This window comes from Chrysemys picta, chromosome 8, assembly GCF_011386835.1.
Source record: "Chrysemys picta bellii isolate R12L10 chromosome 8, ASM1138683v2, whole genome shotgun sequence".
Lineage (NCBI taxonomy): Eukaryota > Metazoa > Chordata > Testudines > Emydidae > Chrysemys > Chrysemys picta.
The window spans coordinates 59010050-59022400 of NC_088798.1; the positions used below are offsets into that span (position 1 = coordinate 59010050).

Here is a 12351-nt window from a genome sequence, read left to right on the forward strand (position 1 = left end):
GCACCATAATCTCTCTCCTCTGCAGGGCCAAAAATGGGAGCAGCTTTGGCCAAGTAGAAGGCAAGGCTGGGGCAGCTAGGGGATTTACACAGCTGGCTTGGAAGTCCTGACAACAAGCTAAAGCTGCCCTCCCGCTGCACAATCCCTGAGAGATGGGAGGCAAGGGAGGTGAATCAGTGTGCTGGGCAGGCTCAGGGTGTTTGTACCTCCCTGCACCAGCAGGGGACAGTCTAGTCCGACACCTCTAATGGATGTGGGTTGGGGCTCCCTGGCCAGGACCGAGGGGGCAGGTAAAGTTGGAGGCAGCATCTTAATCTAACCCCTCCCGTTACCTTTTCCTGCCATACACTTTTGCACCCTCAACACATGTGTGTGCATTGAACACTCACCGACTGGCCGATCAGTGTAAACTGCACCCCTCGGTTGCTCTGCCACCGCCACGCTCACCCCTGTCCCTTGAGCTCAGTGAGTTCACAGCTGAACGTTGTGCCAGAGTGCCATCTGTGTGTGCCAGGCTGCACTCTGCAGCATCTGGCCCACAGCATGGGAACTGAGGGCCCATCTTCATCATGGAAACAACCGCAGTTAAACCGTGGTTCAGAGTCCTGTGTGTTGTGGAGAGTCTAGTGCTACTGGGAGGGAGACGGACAAGAGAGCTCATCCCATCTCTGTATGGCTGGGTCAGAGATGTTCGCTGGGGCTGGACCCTGTATTTATCTGTGTCTCTGAACCATGTTTCAACCTCAGAGCTGGATTCTCTCTAGGTGATGGTGATGTGGATAAGAGGTAAACCACACAGAGGATTCTTACAAGAGCCTGTATTACCACGCTCCTGTGCCCAAGAAAACAGGCCTCAGAGGCATGGGGGGGGGGGGGGGGGGAGGAAGGGGACAGAATCATAGAATATCAGGAGGTCATCTAGTCCAACCCCCTGCTTGAAAGCAGGACCAATCCCCAGATAGATTTTTGCCTTAAATGGCCCCTACAAGGATTGAACTCACAACTGTGGGTTTAGCAGGCCAATGCTCACACCACTGAGCTATCCCTCCCCCTAAGTAGTCACCTCTGGAGAACCTCCCACTCATTCACCCTTATAGTCTCACTACCTCTTACAATATCCCATGGTTCATCAGAGCCACCCTGTCTTCACAGTGCAGAGGCATCTCAGTTTCACAAGCAGGAGAGAGGAGGGAACACAGCCCCAGGGGGATTACAGCCAGCATAAGTGTAAGGCATGCAAAAGAGCGGGGATCTAGCTACATGCAGGAACATGCAGGGGCCCTGCTGAACCTGTGGCCAGATTGGTCAGGCGGCCTTGTCTTCCCCCAACCTGAGGTGCCCCAGGTCGTGGGCTGATGCAGGTGGATTACCATGGGCTACAGCAGCTGGGGATGGTCAGCGCCGTGTTTGATGTCACGGAGCTCAGGAGCCCTGGACCCATGACATGGGACAATGGGAGATAACACACCGTCCCCAGGCTCAGAATAGGAGCCAGTGCTAACTGGGGGATCTGTTCAAGTTCAGCAGAGGGGACCATCCACTTGAGTACTCTCTGCAGGAGAGTCCCACTTCCCCAGAAGCCCAGGCTCTGAGACCCGCAGCAGGAGGAGGGAAAACGATGCAGAAAATATCTTGCTGTGCTTCTTCCTTCTCTAGCGGTGGGTGACAGATGGCACATTGGCCACGGTGCACGCACGATGAGCATTTCCTATCGGGGGCTGGACGCGAGACAGCGCAGCCAGGCACACTGACAGCATGGGGTCGGCCGGGGCACAGAGCGCAGCAGCCGCTTCAAAAGGCGCAATGTGATGTGACATGGCACCACTGGCCCCCGACGGCAGCAGCAGGAGCACTGCCATTCAGAACTGGGTCTGTGCGCGCGCTGGGGGCGGGAGATGCCAGCACGCCATTTGCTGGGACCTCCGCTGACTCCACACCCAGGCCGAACTGTCTCTCACTTGCCTCAGTACTAACTGCGCCTACTGCTTCAGTACGGACCATGCTGCTCCCCTGCCTTCAAGCTCTGCTCCCGGCTTCATGACTAGTTTATGCCTGAGAAGTAGGCAGACCCCAGAGATCAGGCCCTGTCTGGGTGTGTGCATGCACCCGTGTGGCTGGGTGTAACTTTGTCCTGTGTGGGTTTGTGCTTGTGTGTCCAGGTGCTGTTTGTCCAGCCCTGTGAGTTTGCGTGGGGGTGTCTCAGATCTCGGCATGTGTGCACGGGCTTGGGCGTGTGGTTCCTAGAGGGTTCACATGTGTATGCACATTAGGTTTCTCTGTGGAAGCCTGGCTATTGAGTCAAGGGTGACCAGATGTCCTGATTTTATAGGGACCATCCTGATATGCAGGGCTTTATCTTATATAAGCACCTGTTTACCCCACCACCACCACCCGTCCTGCTTTCTCACACTTGCTCTCTGGTCACTCTAATTGAGTCTCCTCGGTGCCTAGGAACAATCACTGACCCAACACTAGAGCTTATGGTTCAAAATATTTCTTTGACCAAAACAATGGAACTTTCCATGCGAAATGTCTGATTTTGATGGTGGATTTTCATAAAAAATCCTGGAATTTTCAGGCGCCTGATGCATAGTTGTTGTCCCCCCCACCCCCTTTAAACTCTCAAAGAAAAATTCCAATGGAAATGAGAAAGTGTTTGTTAATTTTTTCATGGGAACAAAGTCCATTTCCTGAGCAGCTCTGCCTAACCCTGTTCTGGCCCCTCCCAGCCATTCAGTACGCCCCTTCACTGCAATTGATTGTAGGTAGCTGGCTTGACACTTCTCAACCCACTCCCTCTTCATAGCACAAATCAATAGCCCAGACGAAGCTTGCTCTGAGATAAAAACTGGAGGGCAGAACTAGGCTGGCAGGTCAGTATCACTCACTGCCCAAAAGGAGTTGCCGAGATGGAAACCTCTCTCGGGTCTCGGGGTCTAGTCCTACTCCTACAAGCCCGCAGGGAGGAGGGGAGATGGCAGATGCTGGGAGGCGGGTAGAGTTTGAGATTACAGCAAGCAGCTAGATGAATAATAAAGGCACCTTGCTCACTCAGGTAGGTTTAAGGTGAGAAATAACAGGATTAGAAAGAATGTCAAATTGCTGAGTCCTGCAGACCTGAATCACAAACCGCTTTCAAGCTGTCCGGCTTTCTTCCCTGCAGCTGCTAATTCATCTCTGCTTTGGGGAAAGGAAAGGAGCGACCACGCAGGGGGTGTATGGTCAGCTAATAAGCAAGTGGAACAGCTGGGGCTGCGGAGGCAGGGTGGGAGTGGGGAGAGAGCATCAATATTTGGGATGGGTGGTGGGGGCAAATAAACTCAGACAGAGGCTTTTGCATCAAATCTCCACTTCTGATTCAGCTTCTCATGTTAGGACATGCTTTGTTCCCACCCCCAGCAGCACTGGTTAGTGTAGGAATGTGAGAGGCCCCCGTCTGAAGCAGGGACCCATTGGGCCAGGCGCTGTGCGCATACATGGTGAGAGACAGCCCCTTGCTCTAAAGAGCTTGCAATCTAGACAGGATGGTCTAACCCCCTCTTCGCAGATGGGGGAACTGATGGGAAGAGATGTTATTTGCCCAGGGTCATGCAGTTAATCTGCAGCTGATCCAGGCGTGTTCCCCTGATCTCCTGCCTTCCAAGCCAGTGCCTTAACCTCAAGATCCATCCTCCTTTTGCCTCTGGCGAGACAACCATCTCCTGTAGGAGAGCCTAGAGATTCCAGCCTGGAGAGGAGGGGGTCAACCCAAGTACCTTGTCACAACACCCAGAAACAGAACCCAGAAGCTTGTTCTATGGCAGGTACAACATAGTGCACAGCTATGCACTGTGATCCTGCTCCTTTTGAAGTCAACAGCAAAGCAATCCCTGGAGATGTAACTGTATATCAGGTGTAGTTCAATTATTAAGGCATTAGCTAATTGTCAGGGACATTAACATTGATTTTGTCAGGCCATGTACATTTTCCAGATCACTTTCTGCAGTAGATTAAATATAATTTAAAGCAGGGCCAAACACCTTCTGAAACTCACCATAGGCCAGATCCCCAGCTGGTATGAATTGGCGGAGCTCCATTGATTCAATGCCAATTTATACCAGCTGTGGGTCTGGCCCCTTGGCTTCAATTCTTTGTTGTTTGCTCAAGGGGCTGCAAACCGCAACTCCTACACCAGTGCCAGCTCCTACGTCCCATGGGAATTGTCATTCCCTTGGGATTCCACCTTCCAAAGGAGTCCTACCAGCCCAGGTTGTCCCATGCACAGCTCTGATTCAGTACCGCTCCTCCCCAGCCAATGCCACCTGGTCTGGGTGCTGTAGTAATTGGCTATCAGCCCCCTGGCAGAGTGCTTTCCTTCACCACAATCCCTCCTTCCACCCACCACCAGTCCTGGTAGATTTTCTATGTTGCCAGAAGCCAGAATAAGTCCTGAGTGAATCAAGCCCAGCATATGTGAAACACATATTCAGGATAATCTTATCACGTATTTATTCAGCACAGAGCAACTCAAAGCACTTTATAGGCTGGGGGTGGGGGTGAGGGGATGCAGCAGATGTTTTGCAGAGCAACATTACGCAGCAGTTTAGGATGTACATGAAAACTGTCTCCAGTTGAAAATTGCAGGAGGAATCTGAAGGAGGCGTAATTACAAGGATGGGAATTCAGCCGTGGCAGTTTGGGGCTTGACACAGTGCCCCCTAGCACTGTGCTGGGGCACTGTTTCGGAGAGAAGGTTGCTATCTACTCAATCATCAACTCTATTTCCTGCGGTATCCTGGGTTTACCTTAGAGCTCTAATCCTGCTCCCCCATGGGCCAATGCCATGCTGGTGAGGTGTGATGAGATGTGCCATCAAGTGGTCCGTTTTCAGATGGCCAGGTGTGGGGATCTCATTAAAAGTCCCTATTGACGTTAATGGGAAGAGGAGAGAAGAGAGATGGTCTGGTGGATACAGCACTAGCCTGAGGCATGGAAGCTCTGGGTTCAATTCCTTGCCTAAAGTCGCACATGGAGAGAGCAAGCCTCTCTGTGCCTTTGTTCTCTGGCAGTGGGGCTAACAATGCTGGGTTGTCTACCTGTAGCATAAAGGACTGTCTATTCTTGTGTGTTTGTACAGTGCCTGGGGCAATGGGACCTGGATCTTGGCAGTGGCCTCTAGAGTCTACCCTAATGCAAGCATTATTAACAAGGCACCTGGCTAACTCCCCCACCTGGGAAGATATCCCCAGGAGTTCTTCAGGCAGGTGTCTCCCTTAGGCCAGTCAAATACCAAAACCCCCACTGTTCTTGGGTGATTGCTGAGCCATGGAGCCCAGCACCCCACTCACCACCAGGGTGTACAAGGCAGACTGAGGAAAGGTAGCAGGATGGACTAAAGAGTCAATAGATATTGGCTTAAGCTAGGGGCTGTAAAAGTAAGGGACAGTCTCTGCCCCAAAGGCTGACAGTTCAACCAGACAAGGTGGGAGGGGAAAGGGAGGCATGGAGAGGGGAAGTGACTTCCCCAAAGTACACAACAGCTCTGGGACAGAGTCAGGAATGGAACTTAAATCTCCTGACCCCAAGGCCCTAACCACTAGCTCATGTGCCTCTCAAACTCTTATTATTGTTGTTATGGTGGTTCCCAATGGCCTATGTGGCATGGGGGAGGGGTCCCATTGTATTGGGTGCTGTGGAGATCTTTATATACTGTAACACCAAAAAACCCAACAACCCCATGATAAAAGAACATTAAGGCTGCCAAATGAAGTTCTCAACACTTAGGAAATGCCAGAATTAAGGGAGCGTATACACCCTTAACTCTGTCCCCTTCTACATATGCAGGGCGACACAGTCTTTAATTACACGGTCACATTTGTTTTAGGCGCAGGGGCTGTGGAAACAACATATCGCTGTTTTCTGGGACACAAGCCCTACCCAGACCCATAGCTTGTTCAGCCTGTGTTTTAACCTACACTCTATGCCACCCCTGGTGTTTAACTAGCACCGCACAGAGCCCCTGTCCATGTACGGGGAGAGGTACCTGCCCCCTCATTCCCCTTTGCACGGCACAGTGCCCCAAGCACAGGAGCTCATGGGCCTCACTTTCAAATGTTCCTGCACTTTAAAAACCAGAAATTGCTGCAAAGCAGCACAGAAGTGGGAGGAGGCCTAGGGAAGGGTCAGTCCAGCCCAGCCTCTGCTTTGAGGAATCGGGTCACAGAACACCATGTTCTGCCCCCTTTGCTCCCATCACCTTGCCTGTTCTCGGTGCAATCCTGCACAAATCTGAGTGAGCAGAGCTGTCCCTGGGCTCGCCCTCTTGCTAGCCCACAGAAGAATCCCACAGCAGGAGAGTTCAGTACAGCAACCCCCATCCCCCTGATCCAGTCCCTGTGCTCTCACTCCAGCCCCCAATGCCCTGGTCTCTCTGATCCCCACAAACCCCCATTCAGCAGCTCAGTCTCCTTTGCCTGCTGCTCTGTTAGCCACCCCCCACTGGCTGCTGATCTCCTTCTCTATCACTCCAGCTGCTGCAGGCCCCATCCAGCTCTGTCTCTATCTGCTCAAGGCCCTGCCTTCATGTCCGCTCTCCTCTCCCAGTCCACCCGGTTCCCCGGATCCTTCTCCCTCCCTGTGCCTGACCCTGACATGCAGGATTAAGGGGCCAGATTTCCATGTACTCAGAGCCCTAGTTGGGCCCCAAAGAAAGGGCTCCATCCTGCCCAGTGCTGAGCCCTCTGGCTCCAATCCTGCACAGCACTTGAGCACACAGGAGTGGTGGCCGCTGGAGTCAATGGGACTTAAGCACATGCCTAAGAGACTTCCTGAATCAGGGCCCAAAAGCCTTGCTGCACTGGGGCTTGAGTGCTCAGCGCCTTTAGAGTTGCCGCCTGTCCAGGTTTTCCCACGATTGGCCCTTTTTCTAGGTAGCTGTCCTGCGAAATCTGTACGTCTTCCCGGGACACTAAATGCCCCAGCGTTTGCCAATCGCACCCCCTCTGGCTCTCATGGGAGAGGGAGCTCTGGCTCCAGAGTGTCTGGGAGCCCTGGGGATGGGGCGGCTCAGGAGTGGGGCAGGGAGCTTGGGGGGCTGGCAGTGCCTGGTCACCCGCTGCACACGGACCGACTGCAGGGGTCACGCTGGGCAGAATCAGGGTGGATCCAGCTGGCACTGCATACTGCCTGGTGAGATCGGTGCCCAGGGCAGCCCCAGGAGCCCACAGGGGCTGGTGCCCTCTCCTGGGGCTGGGACGGGGAGACGGTGCCCTGTGGGGGGGCGGGAGGGCCATCAGTACACTGGGGTGTATGTGGTGTGGGAGGCAGGCAGATGTCCTGGTTTTTTGTATCTCAGAGGCAGCAGCCCTATGTGTGGGATCAACCCCCCCAGCCCACCCCACCCCGTGCGATCCAGCTGCAAACAGCTGCTGCACTGCTGGAACTCATGAGGGCAGATCTCAGAGTAGGCCAATCACCTGATTGCCTCTCAGGGAAAAGAACTCTCCCCAGCCAGGATGTCCCAGGTGGAGGGGAGAGTCTCCCTGGCCTATGTCTCTAGGCTGCACTTGTACTTTGCCTTGAGACATGCCAGGTCTGGGTTCAGGGAGCTCTCCCTGTGCTTGTATCCTTTATGAGGCACAAGTTTTCCTTCCCACCCTGTGTCCTTTTTGCTGTTGGGCTTATATTCCTCCCCTTAATGAATCGCAAGACAGCACAGTTTATTGCTCTGCAGGTGTCATATACATAATCTCCCAAGGAAGTGTCAAGGAATCATTGATCTCACTAGCTAATGGAAACCAAAAGCTTGGTAACTATGGGCCCAGGCCTTGCACAATGGGGAATTCATTGGGCCAGTAAGCGTTCTGCGGGTTGTGCAGTTATCCCAACATTCACACATAGGCATCATGCTTCAGGGACTCGGCCTTCTGCTATGAACCTCGCAGCAATGTAATCTCATGTGCATGCCATGCCTGCCATCCCAATGCACTGTGGAAACTTAAAGGGGCCATATCATTGCGCCGTCTGGATATGTCTTACCTCCTCCTGTTACAAGTCATTCAGAACAGTTCTAGGCCTGTGTTATAAAGCAGGTCAAACCAGATGTCACAGTGGTCCCTTCTAACCTTATAATCTATGAATCTACATGTGACGTGGGAAGATGCTTTAATCTGAATTACAGAAAAATGGGTCGTTCTTTGTCTTTGTTTGCTTTGGGTATGGTTGATGTCTCAGCCAACATTCAAAAATCATGAATCATGGCCCCCAAAATCAAGAGAGTGGCTTAAAAATATCGAGATTTTATGTATATAAAGAGAGACTGAGTTCTCCTTGTTTGGCATCTACTTTTTGAGCCTTTAGGGTTTACACTGTCAAGCTTTTCCTTGCCACCAGGAGGGCTAGAAATGTGGGGTGGGGGTGGGGGTTAATGAAATAGATTTGTTTTAAATGAATGAGATTGTTCAGGTAACCTCAGGAGTCCAGGAGCTGGGGATTTAAGAAGAGTGCAGTAAAGCCTGTATAATCTGCTTCCCATTGTCTGTGTGGGTTTTTCTCACAGCCACAGGGAGGGGAAAACAGGACTGAAAAACCAGTCACTGGCAGGGGGCTCAGGGGCAGGGGCCGGCCTGAAACTGCTTTTAACCTGTGCTGTCTGGGTTTCTAGGTGATTAATGTCCCTGTAAGCTGATCTACAGGGTCAGATTCCCCAGAGCTGGGGATTCACAGTTCCCTGCATTGGAGCCCCCTAGTGCCAAGAGGGTGGTTTAGAGGGCAGCTGGCAGGATTACTGCTTGCACTCTCATGGGACTCCCCCTGGGGGAGGCCAGTGTGAATTCCCATGGTGGCTGCGTAGGTGTCCTGCTGGCAGAGGCTGTTGAGAGAAAACACTTGACTGGTGCGCTCCCTAAACAGGCCCTATGGCTTTGGGCGGTTCCTCTTTTTGGGGGCCACTGCTTGCCACCAATAGTCCCCGCAGTGCTTGGCGCAACCGTACGCCTCCCACAACCTTCTCCCTTGGTGTATTTTCCACCCTCGGCTCCTCCTGCCAGGTCTGACACTGGTGGCAGCTGGCATAAAGCCAGTGTGAACCTAGCTGGTAGCCCGTGGGCAGGGATCATCTCCGGGAGTAGCATATTGCAGATGTCTAGCCACACCCAGCAGCCCTCCCGCCGGGCAGTTTGGGGCAGGGAGGAAGAATATAGCGCACACAAAGGAAATAGCAGGGGCAGTTGAGGGTGTGGGACTGGATTGCAGGACACTGAGATCAGTGACACCTCTGAAAGGCAGCATGGGGATCCCTCACCACCACCACTGGTTCGGGCTGCAGTGTTATGCCTCATCTCTCCCTTTGGATGCTTGGATGAGTTCAGCTTGGAGTGAGAGGGAAGAGTGACACCTGCTGGTTCATCAGAACCACAGCAGGCGGCACCCTGGGCTTTTCCTAGGATTGCTCTCACCCAAGTGCTTGCCCAGCCTGACTCCACTACGCTTGTGAGAGCTGACAGGTGCTGTGTGGCTGCAGGCAATACAATGCTCCTTACAATGTGCCTGAATACATTTCCTGCTGCAGATGGTACATGTTTCAGTTAGAAAAAGAGGCGAGAGGTGCAGCAGGTGACCCGCACAGGTACAGCATGCTCAGGAGTTTAAGATCAGAATCTCCACTAACAGATGCTTCAGGGAGCTGGGTATTTTAGCTGTTAAATTCAAGGAGGGAGAAGTATCTTTTTGGGAAATCAACAGCATGGCTGAGATTTTTTAGAGCTGTTTAAGCTGAGCATGAGCATACCCAGGTCCCAGTGAAATTAGCCGCTCTGGCTCCAAGGTGGAGAGATGCGAAGTGCTATGCAAATTTGAGTGTGGGGGCGGTCTGAGCAAATATTTACCAAGAAGCCATTCTTTTCATGTTGGCCAATGCACATCAGCCAGGACCCCGGCAGGTGTGGGCCAGTGCATGTCAGTCAGGGGCTGGGCTGACTGGATTTGATCATTCAGTAGTGAAATCACTGGCAGACAGAGCGATTGCTGTTGCATTTAGGGTTTCATTAGAGGGATGTGTACTGTGATGCTTCTTACATCCTCCTGTCCCAGAATTTTGCATACAGCCCAGTACTCCGGTAATTTTCCAGTCTATCCCTGTATATTTTCTACAGACCATCGAATACCCAAGTACTTATCCTAGATCCCAGGATCAGTCCAGCTTCCCAATTTCCCAGGACTCTGTATCCTACTAGCCTAGCATTTCTCTTGGATCCCAGCATTCTTCTATGTACAAGTACCCTAGAATTGTCCTTACATCTCGATATCTTTCCCAGGTCCTTTTCTACATCCCACCATCCTTCCCATGTCCTCATGCCCTATACCTCCCCTACATCCCAATGTGCTTTTTGTACCCCAGTACTCTTCCTTTATCTCCCTACCCAAATACCTTTCCTCCTTCCCAGGCACCTTTCACTGTTGCTATCCTCTTCCTCTCTATAGATGGTTCCCCTCATCAGCACAGAGGGGGGAGGGATAGCTCAGTGGTTTGAGCATTGGCCTGCTGAACCCAGGGTTGTGGGTTTAATCCTTGAGGGGGGATCTAGGGCAAAATCAGTACTTGGTCCTGCTAGTGAAGGCAGGGGGCTGGACTCGATGACCTTTCAAGGTCCCTTCCAGTTCTAGGAGATGGGATATCTCCATTAATTTCATAGCACCGCATGTGAATACCCAACAAACAGTAAGGAATGACTCCCTGTGATGTAGGGAAGTGTGATTATCCCCATGGAACAGATGAGGAAGCAGAGCCATAGAGAGCCCAGATCCTCAAAGGTATTTATGCTCCTATCTTCTACTGATTCCAATAGACATTAGGAGCCTAAATATCTTTGAGGATCTGGGCCTATGGGAGTCATGCTGCCTTTCACAAAGGGAGACTGGCAGAGCCAAGAATTGAACCCACAGGCCCATCTGTACCTCAGTTTGCGGTTGTCCTCCCAACTGGCCACTATTTGTGCAGTGGGACAATTGCTACCCGACCAAGTTCCCTTTCCAGGGCCCAGCAGTGATGTGAAGCCAGAATGTCTATGGTATGAAGGTGGTGACTTCCTAGGTTAGTTCCCCCTTTACTACGACAATATGAAAGTTTCCAGGCCAGCCTTTTTCGCTCCACTCTCTGCACTGCTGCCTCCTATCCCAGCAGGGCTGAAACTATCAGCTCAAGCAATGCACCAGCACCAACCTGCTGTTCAACAACAACGCTTAGGGGGGAGGAAAGCACTGAATCTCCAAAAAATTTCAGACAGGAAAAGCATGGGGGAAGCATGCAGTCAGCAGAAAGTGCCCAGGCAGCTGTCTCCGCTCTCCCTGGGGGCTCCTCTGTGTAGGCTGGCGAGGTACAGGGCACTACAGCGTCTCCTGAGCCCTCCCCGATGAGTCCTCTGCACCCGGGGAGAGGAAGGAGTTGGATGACGCAGGGACAGCGCCCCATAAACAACTTGTTTTGAAGCCAGAAGGAGGGTTATTCATAGGATGGTCTTAAATGCAGGGCCAGAGGATGGCAGCTAGTCCTAACACAAGAGGCTGAAATGCTGAACGCCAAGTGGAATAGGATCGCCTGAGTACGCCCTGTTCTCCCCCTCTCCCCCACTTGTCTGTGCCAAACTACACTGCTATTCAGAACAAGCTGCACTCCAGCTGAACAGAACATGTTACACTGACTGCTCATCCTCAAACACTTCCTGGCAACAGTGTGTGCACATATCACCCCCCTTACACACGCACATAAACACACACGCTGATTTCCTCACACCCACCCACCCAATCCCTGTACAGCACACACAACAACATAGGATTTCTGACTGCACTAATGAACAGTCATCTGCAGCACAACTGTGGCTTCGGGACACCCCTGTGTTACTATCCAGGTGACACAGTCTCTCACTGCTAAGATGCCATCTTGGGAACACAGAGAAACAGCAGATTTTTTTAAAAGAACAAAATAGGCAACTACGTACTACAAGGAAACCCCGTTGCAGGGTTCTGTCATGCTCTGCTCTCCTGAGCCACAGTGTCTCCAGAACCCCCACTTGATGCAGTACACTTGAATTAGGTGGTTGCTTATCTCTCTCTGTTAAAAGAGACAGCCAGACATGTTCACGTTAAGTTATCAGACGGAATACACGCCGCAGTGTACAGCACATGTGCACACAGTTTAAGACCTGCTTTATCTAATGTAGGTATTCGTAGGGCACCAATCACTGTAGTATCTAAGGTACAACAGCCATTCCATAGCTGCCAAATGCATTAATCCCTGTTATAACCTCCCGCCCTGTGTACCACTCCAAGTGTCAGAAGCCCAAGCACAGTAGGTACCTCTATGGTCAGATCACAGAA

General features: G+C 52.0%; 2 protein-coding genes across 4 annotated transcripts in view; one reads left to right on the forward strand and one right to left on the reverse strand.

Annotated features, from left to right (window-relative positions):
- The window catches only part of BRINP2 (BMP/retinoic acid inducible neural specific 2), a 56318-nt gene that overhangs the window by 42435 nt on the left and 1532 nt on the right, over positions 1-12351 (reverse strand). The gene's annotated exons all lie outside the window — the stretch shown is intronic.
- Positions 1-12351, forward strand: part of ASTN1 (astrotactin 1) — a 239211-nt gene that overhangs the window by 3350 nt on the left and 223510 nt on the right. The window lies entirely within an intron of this gene.